The sequence below is a fragment of the Pseudorca crassidens genome, chromosome 7, assembly GCF_039906515.1.
Source record: "Pseudorca crassidens isolate mPseCra1 chromosome 7, mPseCra1.hap1, whole genome shotgun sequence".
Classification (NCBI taxonomy): Eukaryota; Metazoa; Chordata; class Mammalia; order Artiodactyla; family Delphinidae; genus Pseudorca; species Pseudorca crassidens.
The window spans coordinates 105,518,325-105,534,178 of NC_090302.1; the positions used below are offsets into that span (position 1 = coordinate 105,518,325).

The window sequence follows — 15,854 nt, forward strand, 5'->3', positions numbered from 1 at the left end:
TGTCTTTCTCTTTCTGACTTACTTCACTCTGTATGACAGACTCTAGGTCTATCCACATTACAAATAGCTCAATTTCGTTTCTTTTTATGGCTGAGTAATATTCCATTGTATATACGTGCCACATCTTCTTTATCCATTCATCCAATGATGGACACTTAGGTTGTTTCCATCTAAGGGCTATTGTAAATAGAGCTGCAATGAACATTTTGGTACATGACTCTTTTTGAATTATGGTTTTCTCAGGGTATATGCCCAGTAGTGGGATTGCTGGGTCATATGATAGTTCTATTTCTAGTTTTTTAAGGAACCTCCATACTGTTCTCCATAGTGGCTGTACCAATTCACATTCCCACCAGCAGTGCAAGAGTGTTCCCTTTTCTCCACACTGCCTCCAGCATTTATTGTTTCTAGATTTTTTGATGATGGCCATTCTGACTGGTGTGAGATGATATCTCATTGTAGTTTTGATTTGCATTTCTCTAATGATTAATGATGTTGAGCATTCTTTCATGTGTTTGTTAGCAGTCTGTATATCTTCTTTGGAGAAATGTCTATTAACGTCTTCTGCCCATTTTTGGATTGGGTTGTTTGTTTTTTTGTTATTGAGCTGCATGAGCTGCTTATAAATTTTAGAGATTAATCCTTTGTCAGTTGCTTCATTTGCAAATATTTTCTCCCATTCTGAGGGTTGTCTTTTGGTCTTGTTTATGGTTTCCTTTGCTGTGCAAAAGCTTTGAAGTTTCATTAGGTCCCATTTGTTTATTTTTGTTTTTATTTCCATTTTTCTAGGAGGTGGGTCAAAAAGGATCTTGCTGTGATTTATGTCATAGAGTGTTCTGCCTATGTTTTCCTCTAAGAGTTTGATAGTTTCTGGCCTTACATTTAGGTCTTTAATCCATTTTGAGCTTATTTTTGTGTATGGTGTTAGGGAGTGATCTAATCTCATACTTTTACATGTAGCTGTCCAGTTTTCCCAGCACCCCTTATTGAAGAGGCTGTCCTTTCTCCACTGTACATTCCTGCCTCCTTTATCAAAGATAAGGTGACCATATGTGCGTAGGTTTATCTCTGGGCTTTGTATCCTGTTCCATTGATCTATCTTTCTGTTTTTGTGCCAGTACCATACTGTCTTGATTACTGTAGCTTTGTAGTATAGTCTGAAGTCAGGGAGCCTGATTCCTCCAGCTCTGTTTTTCTTTCTCAAGATTGCTTTGGCTATTTGGGGTCTTTTGTGTTTCCATACAAATTGTGAAATTTTTTGTTTTAGTTCTGTGAAAAATGCCAGTGGTAGTTTGATAGGGATTGCACTGAATCTGTAGATTGCTTTGGGTAGTACAGTCATTTTCACAATGTTGATTCTTCCAGTCCAAGAACATGGTATATCTCTCCATCTATTTGTATCATCTTTAATTTCTTTCATCAGTGTCTTATAATTTTCTGCATACAGGTCTTTTGTCTCCTTAGGTAGGTTTATTCCTAGATATTTTATTCTTTTTGTTGCAGTGGTAAATGGGAGTGTTTTCTTGATTTTTCTTTCAGATTTTTCATCATTAGTGTATAGGAATGCCAGAGATTTCTGTGCATTAATCTTGTATCCTGCTACTTTACTGAATTCATTGATTAGCTCTAGTTGTTTTCTGGTAGCATCTTTAGGATTCTCTATGCATAGTATCATGTCATCTGCAAACAGTGACAGCTTTACTTCTTTTCCAATTTGCATTCCTTTTATTTATTTTTCTTCTCTGATTGCTGTGGCTAAAACTTCCAAAACTATGTTGAACAATAGTGCTGAGAGTGGACAATCTTTTCTTGTTCCTGATCTTAGAGGAAATGGTTTCAGTTTTTCACCATTGAGAACCATGTTGGCTGTGGGTTTGTCATATATGGCCTTTATTATGTTGAGGAAAGTTCCCTGTATGCCTACTTTCTGCAGGGTTTTTATCATAAATGTGTGTTGAATTTTGTCGAAAGCTTTTTCTGCATCTACTGAGATGATCATATGGTTTTTCTCCTTCATTTTGTTATTATGGTGTATCATGTTGATTGATTTGTGTATACTGAAGAATCCTTGCATTCCTGGAATAAACCCTACTTGATCATGGTGTATGATCCTTTTGATGTGCTGTTGGATTCTGTTTGCTAGTATTTTGTTGAGGATTTTTGCATCTATGTTCATCAGTGATATTGGCCTGTAGTTTTCTTTCTTTGTGGCAACCTTGTCTGGTTTTGGTATCAAGGTGATGGTGGCCTCGTAGAATGAGTTTGGGAGTGTTCTTCCCTCTGCTATATTTTGGAAGAGTTTGAGAAGGATGAGTGTTATCTCTTCTCTAAATGCTTGATAGAATTCGCCTGTGAAGCCATCTGGTCCTGGGCTTTTGTTTGCTGGAAGATTTTTAATCACAGTTTCAATTTCAGTGTTTGTGATTGGTCTGTTCATATTTTCTATTTCTTCCTGATTCAGTCTTGGCAGTTTGTGTATTTCTAAGAATTTGTCCATTTCTTCCAGGTTGTCTATTTTATTGGCACAGAGTTGCTTGTAGTAATCTCTCATGATCTTTTGTATTTCTGCAGTGTCAGTTGTTACTTCTCCTTTTTCATTTCTAATTCTATTGATTTGAGTCTTCTCAAATGATGAGTCTGGCTAATGGTTTATCTATTTTGTTTATCTTCTCAAAGAACCAGCTTTTAGTTTTATTGATCTTTGCTATTGTTTCCTTCATTTCTTTTTCATTTATTTCTGATCTGATTTTTATGATTTCTTTCCTTCTGCTAACTTTGGGGTTTTTTTGTTCTTCTTTCTCTAATTGCTTTAGGTGCAAGGTTAGGTTGTTTATTCGAGATGTTTCCTGTTTCTTAAGGTAGGATTGTATTGCTATAAACTTCCCTCTTAGAACTGCTTTTGCTGCATCCCATAGGTTTGGGGTCATCGTGTCTCCATTGTCACTTGTTTCTGGGTATTTTTTGATTTCCTCTTTGATTTCTTCAGTGATCACTTCGTTATTAAGTAGTGTATTGTTTAGCTTCCATGTGTTTGTATTTTTTACAGATCTTTTCCTGTAATTGATATCTAGTCTCTTAGCATTGTGGTCGGAAAAGATACTTGATACAATTTCACTTTTCTTAAATTTACCAAGGCTTGATTTGTGACCCAAGATATGATTTATCCTGCAGAATATTCCATGAGCACTTGAGAAAAATGTGTATTCTGTTGTTTTCGGATGGAATGTCCTATGAATATCAATTAAGTCCATCTTGTTTAATGTATCATTTAAAGCTTGTGTTTCCTTACTTATTTTCATTTTGGATGATCTGTCCATTGGTGAAAGTGGGGTGTTAAAGTCCCCTACTATGAATGTGTTACTATTGATTTCCCCTTTTATGGCTGTTAGTATTTGCCTTATGTATTGAGGTGCTCGTATGTTGGGTGCATAAATATTTACAATTGTTATATCTTCTTCTTGAATCGATCCCTTCATCATTATGTAGTGTCCTTCTTTGTCTCTTCTAATAGTCGTTATTTTAAAGTCTATTTTGTCTGATATGAGAATTGCTACTCCAGCTTTCTTTTGGTTTCCATTTGCATGGAATATCTTTTTCCATTCCCTTACTTTCAGTCTGTATGTGTCTCTAGGTCTGAAGTGGGTCTCTTGTAGACAGCATATATATGGGTCTTGTTTTTGTATCCATTCAGCCAATCTGTTTCTTTTGGTGGGAGCATTTAGTCCATTTACATTTAAGGTAATTATCGATATGTATGTTCCTATTCCCATTTTCTTAATTGTTTTGGGTTCATTATTGTACGTCTTTTCCTTCTCTTGTGTTTCTTGCCTAGAGAAGTTCCTTTAGCATTTGTTGTAAAGCTGGTTTGGTGGTGCTGAACTCTCTCAGCTTTTGCCTGTCTGTAAAGGTTTTAATTTCTCCATCAAATCTGAGTGAGATCCTTGCTGGGTAGTAATCTTGGTTGCAGCTTTTTCTCCTTCATCACTTTAAATATGTCCTGCCACTCCCTTCTGGCTTGCAGCGTTTCTGCTGAAAGATCAGCTGTTAACCTTATGGGGAATTCCCTTGTATGTTATTTGTTGTTTTTCCCTTGCTGCTTTTAATATGTTTTCTTTGTATTTAATTTTTGACAGTTTGATTAATATGTGTCTTGGCATATTTCTCCTTGGATTTATCCTGTATGGGACTGTGCTTCCTGGACTTGATTAACTATTTCCTTTCCCATATTAGGGAAGTTTTCAACTATAATCTCTTCAAATATTTTCTCAGTCCCTTTCTTTTGCTCTTCTTCTTCTGGAACCCCTATAATTCGAATGTTGGTGCATTTAATGTTGTCCCAGAGGTCTCTGAGACTGTCCTCAGTTCTTTTCATTCTTTTTTCTTTATTCTGCTCTGCAGTGTTATTTCCACTATTTTATCTTCCAGGTCACTTATCCGTTCTTCTGCCTCAGTTATTCTGCTATTGATCCCATCTAGAGTATTTTTAATTTCATTTATTGTATTGTTCATCGTCGCTTGTTTCATCTTTAGTTCTTCTAGGTCCTTGTTAAATGTTTCTTGCATTTTGTCTATTCTGTTTCCAAGATTTTGGATCATCTTTACTATCATTATTCTGAATTCTTTTTCAGGTAGGCGGCCTATTTCCTCTTTATTCGTTTGGTCTGCTGGGTTTTTATCTTGCTCCTTCATCTGCTGTGTGTTTCTCTGTCTTCTCATTTTGCTTATCTTACTGTGTTTGGGGTCTCCTTTTTGCAGGCTGCAGGTTCGTAGTTCCTGTTGTTTTTGGTGTCTGTCCCCAGTGGCTAAGTTTGGTTCAGTGGGTTGTGTAGGCTTCCTGGTGGAGGGGACTAGTGCCTGTGTTCTGATGGATGAGGCTGGATCTTGTCTTTCTGGTGGGCAGGTCCATGTCTGGTGGTGTGTTTTGGGGTGTCTGTGGACATATTCACATATATGATTTTAGGCAGCCTCTCTGCTAATGGGTGGGATTGTGTTCCTGTCTTGCTAGTTGTTTGGCATAGGGTGTCCAGCACTGTAGCTTGCTGGTCGTTGAGTGAAGCTGGGTGCTGGTGTTGACATGGAGATCTCTGGGAGATTTTCGCCATTTGATATTATGTGGAGCTGGGAGGTCTCTTGTGGACCAGCATCCTGAAGTTGGCTCTCCCACCTCAGAGGCACAGCACTGACACCTGCCTGCAGCACCAAGAGCCTTTCATCTACACGGCTCAGAATAAAAGGGGGAAAAAGTAGAATGAAAGAATTAGTAGAAGAAGAAAGAAAGAGAGAGGGAGGGAGGGAGGGAAGGAAGGAAGGAAAAAAAGAAAGACAGAAGATAAAGTAAAATAAAATAAAGTTATTAAAATAAAAAATAATTAAGAAAAAAATTGTTTTAATGGACGGATAGGACAAATGGTGGAAGCAAAGCTATAAAGACAAAATCTCACACGGAAGCATACACATACACACTCACAAAAAGAGGAAAAGGGGAGAAAATCATAAATCTTGCTCTCAAAGTCCACCTCCTCAATTTGGGATGATTCGTTGTCTATTCATGCATTCCACAGATGCAGGGTACATCAAGTTGATTGTGGAGCTTTAATCTGCTGCTTCTGAGGCTGCTGGGAGAGATTTCCCTTTCTCTTCTTTGTTCTCACAGCTCCCGGGGCTCAGCTTTGTATTTGGCCCCGCCTCTGCGTGTAGGTTGCCGGAGGGCATCTGTTCTTCGCTCAGACAGGATGGGGTTAAAAGAGCGGCTGATTCGGGGGCTCTGGCTCACTCAGGCCGGGGGGAGGGAGGGGCATGGAGTGCGGGGCGAGCCTGCGGCGGCAGAGGCCGGCATGACGTTGCACCAGCCTGAGGCGCGCTGCGCGTTCTCTCGCGGAAGTTGTCCCTGGATCACGAGACCCTGGCAGTGGCGGGCTGCACAGACTCCCGGGAGGGCTGTGTGGAGAGTGACCTGCGCTCGCACACAGGCTTCTTGGTGGCGGCAGCAGCAGCCTTAGCATCTCATGCCCGTCTCTGGGGTCCGCGCTTTTAGCCGCGGCTCGCGCCCGTCTCTGGAGCTCCTTTAAGCAGCGCTCTTAATCCCCTCTCCTCACGCACCAGGAAACAAAGAGGGAAGAAAAAGTCTCTTGCCTCTTCGGCAGGTCCAGACTTTTACCCATACTCCCGGCTAGCTGTGGTGCACTAACCCCCTGCAGGCTGTGTTCACGCTGCCAACCCCAGTTCTCTCCCTGGGATCCGACCGAAGCCCGAGCCTCAGCTCCCAGCTCACCTGCCCCGGCGGGTGAGCAGACAAATCTCTTGGGCTGGTGAGTGCCAGTCGGCACCGATCCTTTGTGTGGGAATCTCTCCGCTTTGCCCTCAGCACCCCTGTTGCTGTGCTCTCCTCTGCGGCTCCGAAGCTTCCCCCCTCCGCCACCCGCAGTCTCCGCCCGCGAGGGGGCTTCCTAATGTGTGGAAACCTTTCCTCCTTCACAGCTCCCTCCCACTGGTGCAGGTCCCGTTCCTGTCCTTTTGTCTCTGTTTATTCTTTTTTCTTTTGCCCTACCCAGGTACATGGGGAGTTTCTTGCCTTTTGGGAGGTCTGAGGTCTTCTGCCAGCGTTCAGTAGGTGTTCTGTAGGAGTTGTTCCACGTGTAGATGTATTTCTGGTGTATCTGTGGGGAGGAAGGTGATCTCTGCGTCTTACTCTTCCACCATCTTCCCCTTGTCCTCCTTTTGCTTTAAATTTCTTACTGCTGTAACCAGCGAGTCAAAAGCAACAAAGACATTGCTATAACAGTAAAAGCTTAATTTTATAGGCTTTATGAAATACCACTATGGAACATTATCCTGGCTTACCACCAACTGAAAAAATAAGGATTTCAAGAAAACAGGAGCAGCAAATATAGTCTCTATAGGAAAATTGTAAAGGGGCTATGACAGCAAGAATTAAGAATACGTATATTATACAACCAAAAGGGTGTACAAGGAGAAAGGCATGATATTATGGATAACAAACATGAGGCTGATTAAAGACACCTCCCTGTTCCTAGTTCTCCTGTCATGACCCCATTGCAGCTCTCTGGAGAGCTGTCCTTGTTCACATAGTACACTTAACACTTAATAACAATTTGGTAGCTGTGTTCTGATAAAACAGCTTCATATCTCTGCATAAAAACTTTATGCTCCATTTACTGATGTTTTTAAAGTTATATTCAGATATAGCTGGAACTTGGTATATCTGGACTTCTAGAAAGAAACTTGTATCGAGGGCTTGATGGTAAAATGTTGAAAAAGAAGTGCTAAGGAAAATGTTAATGGGTAACTCAAGGTTTACATACAGATGTGTACAAGAGAAGGCTGAGTGTTTAGACAGTGTTCAGGGGCTGAGAAACCTTTTGAGTTGGGAAAAGAGAATCGCACTGTTTCTTCTATCTTCAGTTTTAAACTTTTAGAACGATTCTGAAAATGTAGAAAACTGATAGTGGTCTAGAAGTGCAGTTAAGTACCCTCACTCTATTAATTTGGAAGCAGTTGGTTATGTCTTGCTGGAAAGAAGCCATTAGCAAAGCAAAAAGCCTCCTCTTAGGGTGTTTAATCCAGGTGATTTTAATAATTATAGTTAATTTTTGTTTTAAATCATAGTAAAGGAAAATCATGTGTGTCTTTTTGTTCTGTGCCTTTAGAAAATCTGGCTATCTCTATGTTGGTTCACCTAGTGACAGCTTCTACTAATTACAAGCAACTTGCTTAGTGTTCACTAGCAAATCTAAACTTATACATGGAGGAGAAGATTTTAGGAATTATTTTCTAGACAGGTGTCAGAAGGAAGGAACAAAGGAAGGAAAATGGGAGGGAAGATATTTCAAGTGAAAACACAGTGTTTTACACTTGTCTTTTTTTAAAAAAACACTATAATTTACTATTAGATTACCTGATATTTTTTTAATTGGCCATTTTCCCCACTCCACCCCCCTTTTTTTTCTTAATTAATTTACACTTTAAATTTTATGACAGTTGAGTCAATACCATTTTACCGGGTGTTTTTATGAAGTAGCATCCCAATAGATTATTCTGTATTGCAGCCCTGAAGGGTGCAGTCAATGATTAAATGTAAAATTCTGTCCAGGCACATGATGGAGCCACATTAAACTGCTGGTGCCCACAGGCTGTGTAACAGCTGTCTGCCTTGATGTGATTTTTTTAAATCACTGTGAAGCATTAGAATAGAATACCAATTTGCAGCCAAAAGATGCTTCTGAAGTGCAAGAAACTTCAGACCAAAAAAGCTCTAGACAGCATTTTGAAAGGATTTTGATGAGCAGATTGCAAATATTAGTGCCTGTAAGCTTGAAAATGTTACCTGTGAAATAGAAAAGTGAATATTTTTGAATGTAGTATCTCTTCAAGCCAAGAAAGTGAAACAAATGGAAAAACCTAAAAATAATTTTAAGTCCCACCTAGATGGATGTATCAAGTTCAGATGGTCGGTAATCTTACCTGGGTTTTGAACTCCTAGGAGTCTGTAACAGTGTCTATTTATATATTCCAAATTGCTTAATATACTACTTTGCACATAGAAGATGCTCAACATATATAGAACTCTCTCTCTTCATTTTTAGTGAAAAAAACTTTATCACTGAAAGTGGAGATTGCCACATTTCTATTCCCTAATGAGGAAAAACTCCTGTCTGGTACACTCCAGGCATTTCACTGCCAAAGACCATTAAAGCCATATTGCATTTGTAGTGACAGACATAAATTTAAGGACATTTATGAACTGTCAGCATCATTATAAAGCCCTGTGTTACCAGGTCCACACTGACTTGTGCTTTGGGGTAGTCAGTGCCAGCTTCAGGGACATGCAACCTGTGTAGTCTCATAGGTCTTTAACTTGGCCTAATGCTCTTCTCTCACTGTCTTGAAAGCATTAATAATTTTTTCAGAAGAGGCCCTCTGTTCTCCTTTTGCACTAGGCACCACAAATTATTAGCTAGCCCTGCTGGTAATTCTGTCTTTCTGTCATATAGTTCTGCTTAACAACACCATATGATAAAACCTAGACCTTAGAGAGTTTACTTGTATTGAAAATTTTAGTGTCTTTTAAAAGTACCGGTTCACAAGAGATCACTGAGGAAATCAAAAATACCTAGAAACAAATCACAATGAAAACACGAGGACCCAAAACTTATGGGATGCAGCAAAAGCAGTTCTAAGAGGGAAGCTTATAGCAATACAATCCTACCTCAAAAAACAAGAAACATCTCAAACGACCTAACCGTACACTTAAAGCAATTAGAGAAAGAAGAACAAAAAAAAACCCAAAGTTAGCAGAAGGAAAGAAATCATAAAGATCAGTTCAGAAATAAATGAAAAAGAAATGAAGGGAACGATAGCAAAGATCAATAAAACTAAAAGCTGGTTGTTTGAGAAGATAAACAAAATTGACAAACCATTAGCCAGACTCAAGAAATAAAGGGAGAGGACTCAAATCAATAGAATAGAAATGAAAAAGGAAAAGTAACAACTGACACTGCAGAAATACAAAAGATCATGAGAGATTACTACAGGCAACTATATGCCAATAAAATGGACAACCTGGAAGAAATGGACAAATTCTTGGAAAAGCACAACTTGCCAAGACTGAATCAGGAGGACAATATAAACAGACCGATCACAAGCACTGAAATTGAGACTGTGATTAAAAATCTTCCAACAAACAAAAGCCCAGGACCAGATGGCTTCACAGGCGAATTCTTTCAAACATTTAGAGAAGAGATAACATCAATCCTTCTCAAACTCTTCCAAAATATAGCAGAGGGAGGAACACTGAAACTCATTCTACGAGGCCACCATCACCCTGATATCAAAATCAGACAAAGATGTCACAAAGAAAGAAAACTACAGGCCAGTATCACTGATGAACACAGATGCAAAAATGCTCAACAGAATACTAGCAAACAGAATCCAACAGCACATTAAAAGGATCATACACCATGATCAAGTGGGGTTTATCCCAGGAATGCAAGGATTCTTCAGTATATGCAGATCAGTCAATGTGATAAACCATATTAACAAACCGAAGGATAAAAACCATATGATCATCTCAGTAGATGCAGAAAAAGCTTTCGACAAAATTCAACACCCATTTATGATAAAAACCCTGCAGAAAGTAGGCATAGAAGGAACTTACCTCAACATAATAAAGGCCATATATGACAAACCCACAGCCAACATGGTTCTCAATGGTGAAAAACTGAAACCATTTCCTCTAAGACCAGGAACAAGACAAGGTTGTCCACTCTCAGCACTATTGTTCAACATAGTTTTGGAAGTTTTAGCCACAGCAATCAGAGAAGAAAAATAAATAAAAGGAATGCAAATCGGAAAAGAAGTAAAGCTGTCACTGTTTGCAGATGACATGATACTATGCATAGAGAATCCTAAAGATGCTACCAGAAAACTACTAGAGCTAATCAATGAATTCAGTAAAGTAGCAGGATACAAGATTAATGCACAGAAATCTCTGGCATTTCCTATACACTAGTGATGAAAAATCTGAAAGAAAAATCAAGAAAACACTCCCATTCACCACTGCAACAAAAAGAATAAAATATCTAGGAATAAACCTACCGAAGGAGACAGAAGACCTGTACGCAAAAAACTATAAGACACTGATGAAAGAAATTAAAGATGATACAAACAGATGGAGAGATATACCATATTCTTAGTTTGGAAGAATCAACATTGTGAAAATGACTATACTACCCAAAGCAATCTACAGATTCAGTGCAATCCCTGTCAAGCTACCAAAGGCATTTTTCACAGAACTAGAACAGAAAATTTTACAATTTGTATGGAAATGCAAAAGACCCCGAATAGCCAAAGCAATCTTGAGAAAGAAAAATGGAGCTGGAGGAATCAGGCTACCTGACTTCAGACTATACTACAAAGCTACAGTAATCAAGACAGTATGGTACTGGCACAAAAACAGAAAGATAGATCAATGGAACAGGATACAAAGCCCAGAGATAAACCCACGCACATATGGTCACTGTATCTGTGACAAAGGAGGCAAGAATATACAATGGAAAAAGGACAGCTTGTTCAATAAATGGTGCTGGGAAAACTGGACAGCTACATGTAAAAGAATGAAATTAGGACACTCCCTAACACCATACACAAAAATAAACTCAAAATGGATTAAAGGGGCTTCCCTGGTGGTGCAGTGGTTGAGAGTCCCCCTGCCGATGCAGGGGACACGGGTTCGTGCCCCAGTCCGGGAAGATCCCACATGCCACAGAGCGGCTAGGCCCATGAGCCATGGCCGCTGAGCGTGCGTGTCCGGAGCCTGTGCTCCGCAATGGGAGAGGCCACAACAGTGAGAGGCCCGCGTACCGCCAAAAAAAAAAAAAAAAAAAAAAGGATTAAATTTAAATGTAAGGCCAGACACTATAAAACTCTTAGAGGAAAAACATAGGCAGAGCGCTCTATGACATAAATCACAGCAAGATCCTTTTTGACCCACCTCCTAGAGAAATGGAAATAAGAACAAAAATAAACAAATGGGACCTAATGAAACTTAAGAGCTTTTGCACAGCAAAGGAAACCATAAACAAGGCGAAAAGACCACCCTCAGAATGGAAGAAAATATTTGCAAATGAAGCAACTGACAAAGGATTCTTCTCCAAAATATACCAGCAGCTCATACAGCTCAATATCAAAAAACAAACAACGCAATCCAAAATGGGCAGAAGACCTAAATAGACATTTCTCCAAAAAAGATATACAGATTGTTAACAAACACATGAAAGGATGCTCAACATCACTAATCATTAGAGAAATGCAAATCAAAACTACAATGAAGTATCACCTCATACCAGTCAGAATGGCCATCATCAGAAAATATATAAACAATAAATGCTGGAGAGGGTGTGGAGAAAAGGGAACCCTCTTGCACTGTTGGTGGGAATGTGAACTGATACAGCTACTATGGAGAACAGTTTGGAAGTTCCTTAAAAAACTAAAAATAGGGCTTCCCTGGTGGCACAGTGGTTGAGAGTCCGCCTGCCGATGCAGGGGACACGGGTTCGTGCCCTGGTTCTGGAAGATCCCACATGCAGCGGAGCGGCTAGGCCCGTGAGTCATGGCCGGTGAGCCTGCGCATCTGGAGCCTGTGCTCCGCAGTGGGTGAGGCCACGGCAGTGAGAGGCCCGTGTACCGCAAAAAAAAAAAAAAAAAACTATAAATAGAACTACCATATGACCCAGCAATCCTACTACTGGGCATATACCCGGAGAAACCCATAATTCAAAAAAGAGTCATGTACCACAATGTTCATTGCAGCTCTGTTTACAGTAGCCAGGACATGGAAGTAACCTAAGTGTCCATTGACAGATGAATGGATAAAGAAGATGTGGCACATATATACAGTGGAATATTACTCAGCTATAAAAAGAAACGAAAGTGAGTTATTTGTAGTGAGGTGGATGGACAGAGTGAAGCAAGGCAGAAAGAGAAAAATAAATACTGTATGCTAACACATATATATGGAATCTAAAAAAAAAATGATTCTGAAGAACCTAGGGGCAGGACAGGAATAAAGACGCAGACAGAGAATGGACTTGAGGACACGGGGAGGGGGAAGGGTAAGCTGGAACAAAGTGAGAGAGTGGCATGTACTTACTTGTACTACCAAATGTAAAACAGATAGCTAGTGGGAAGCAGCCGCATAGCACAGGGAGATCAGCTTGGTGCTTTGTGACCACCTAGAGGGGTGGGATAGGGAGGGTGGGAGGGAGACGCAAGAGGGAGGAGATATGGGGATATATGTATGTGTATAGCTGATTCACTTTGTTATAAAGCAGAAACTAACACACCATCGTAAAGCAATTATACTCCAATAAAGATGTTAAAAAAAAAAAAAGGACCGGTTCATTATTACTGTATTGTTTATTTGTGGCAAACTGTTTTTTTTGGTTTTTTTGTGGTACACGGGCCTCTCACTGCAGTGGCCTCTCCCGTTGCGGAGCAACAGGCTCCGGACGCGCAGGCTCAGCGGCCATGGCTCACGGGCCCAGCCGCTCACACGGCATGTGGGATCTTCCCGGACCGGGGCGTGAACCCGCGTCCCCTGCATCGGCAGGCGGACTCCCAACCACTGCGCCACCAGGGAAGCCCAAGGACCGGTTCATTATTAACAATACTTGTAGAGCCCATCTTCCTTTCCCTTCATCTCCCCTTCCCATCACCTCCAGAGCAGTGCCACAGAGGTGTTGAGAGCAGCATGCTTGGCATCTGAAGAAATGTAGAGTAATAGTGAGTGCAGAGGTGTCACCAAGAGTAGTTGGGAGATTGGTTGTATTGAGCAAATAAGTTGTTTGATTTAGCAAGCAAATAAATATACTAAAGATAAGGAAGCCAGGTTTCTCACTGTCCAAAGGGATTTACAGACATTGAAGGGTAGAAAGCTGAAAAGAACACTGAGGCACTGGATTAGAATTGTAATTATCAGCATGATTTCACAGCTTTTTAAATTTGTATGTAGAAACGGTTATAATGTTTATATATTTGAATATATGAATATAAATATATATACACATATGTGTATACATACATAAATTTCTTAGTTGTGTACACTGAAAGGGTCTAGAGGCAATGATACCTCAATAGTAATGAGCACAATGAGTGCTCAGATCTTGGTTTCTAAATACCACCCGCCACTAAAAGGAATCAGCGATGCTTGGATAAGTGGCCAATTCTAGGACTGGGGCAGCAAACATATAAGATCAACGTGTAACATCATGTTGTTCCAGAAAGTAAAGAAATATTCAAAGAATGGTGGGAACATGTCAAAAGGACCCCAAAGCCAGCCTGAATGCATGCCCACTGACCAAATCTAATGTAAGCAACAAAATAAATACTGTTAATATCAGATTACAGCTCATTGAATAAAATAGAAATCTATGCATTTATAAATAAATGAATAAATAGAGAAGGGAACATTCTTCCTTAATATACAAGCTCAACTAATAAATGCAGAAGGGATGGTAGAAATAGATAATCACCATTGATGTCTATTATAGGGACGGTGATACAGAAGGAGTCATCGGTGGATGCTAGACTGGTAGTTGGAGGCTTGGTGAGGAACAGGATATTGGCATGATGCAGTGTACTTGTTTCAGCTCTCATACTGTAACAAGTGTCCTTTCACAGTCCATTTAATAACATATTTTTCACATTTTTATGCTTTTTGTTGATTTTGCTGTTTAAAATAGCCCCCACATGTAGTGCCGAGGTGCTGTCTATCTAGTGTTCCTAAGTACAAGAAGGCTGTGATGTGTCTTACAAAGAAAATGAATGTGTTAGATAAGCTTCATTGCAGCATGAATTATAGTGCTATTGGCCACAAGTGCAATGTTACCGAATCAATTCTGTGTTAAATAAAGTGTTTTTAGCTGGAAACCCACATAAAGCAAGGTTACATGTTGATCAGTTGGAGAAAATGGACTAAAGGCTCACAGGAACCTAACCCTGCATTTTCCATAGGAGCAGTGCTTCACTGTTTGCTAATTCAGTGTTCATGGCACATTATAGGACTTCACTGCCATGAATAACAAGAATCAGATGTATCTCGTGTAATGGGTACTGCCGAAACCGATAAGTGTCGTTTCAGGGGGGCCCCAAGGAGCCCGGTCTTTTATGTCTCAGCACAGAAAGAATTCAGCGAGAGTCAAAGTGATAGATAAGCAGTGATTTATTAGAATAGAATAGGATGCTTGTGAGGCTTACAAGCGGCTGGGCAAGAAGGTGCTGCGCCCTGAGAACTTAGTGGGCTACAGTTTTGTAATCAAAGGAAAAGTGGGGAGGGTGAAAAGACCACCTTCTTCCTCATTCTTGAGTAGACGTCGTGCTTCCATCATCAGCTCCTCCTCCAGATTGGGCACGGGAGTTTTCTTGTCCCTACATGGTCAAGCCAGGACTGTCATGGCACTATGGAAAAATTATTTCAGGTCTTTCACTTTGAAATGTCACCTTTCCATAAAGTACTGTTTTTTATGTGTGCAGAGAGCATGTCCTAGGGATCATTAACTTACTGAGCTCACTGGGCAGGATGTAGGTCTCATGTCACCCTTGTTTTTATTGTTTTAGGGCTTGTCTCATGCATGGGTTTTGTTGCTAAGCAGGCCTGCTTGGCTTTGTGGTTAAGCAAACCTGCTTTCTTGAATGACCATTAACTTACAGGGGTCTCCCATACTTTTTTCTTTACTTACAATCCCCTAGTGGGATTAACTATTTAATTGCCTAATTTGTCCCTTTACTTTGTCCCTATCACTAACAGTGGTTGCCATTGGTTTTATCAGATTAATTTCACATGATGTATAACAGTGTTCAAAATTTTATTCTGTTGTGAAACTATACGTATGTATTTGTGAGTGATTTATAAAATATTTCAGGGTTAAAAGGGACATGTGGAAGACTAACTTTGACTTATATAATATGAAATAGTAAAATATTTAAAACAGTTGTTTGTGCATTTCTTGTTAAAATAAACTATACTTTTTAGTTGACTAGCCTTCTTTCGGTTTCATCTGCTTACTGATTTAAGATGAATTTGATTTTAAGAAATTATAGTTCCAAAGATAGAAAGTTTATTTTACTAGAAAGTATAAGTAAACCGTATCTATTAACTAATCACTCTAAAATATGTTTTTTATGTTGCTCTCACTTTGAACTCCTTGGTATGTCTTTCTCTTAAAGAATTTTGGCTTATCAGTGCTTTATAGTTGTTTCCAGAGCCTGATAGATGTATTGTGTATAGTTTCTAATGCTTATCAATTGGCTTTTGATACTTTTTTGAGTGATTGGGGAAT

General features: G+C 39.7%; 1 protein-coding gene across 2 annotated transcripts in view; it reads left to right on the forward strand.

The window, feature by feature from the left end:
- ELP3 (elongator acetyltransferase complex subunit 3) overlaps nucleotides 1–15,854 on the forward strand; it is a 113,281-nt gene that overhangs the window by 61,148 nt on the left and 36,279 nt on the right. The gene's annotated exons all lie outside the window — the stretch shown is intronic.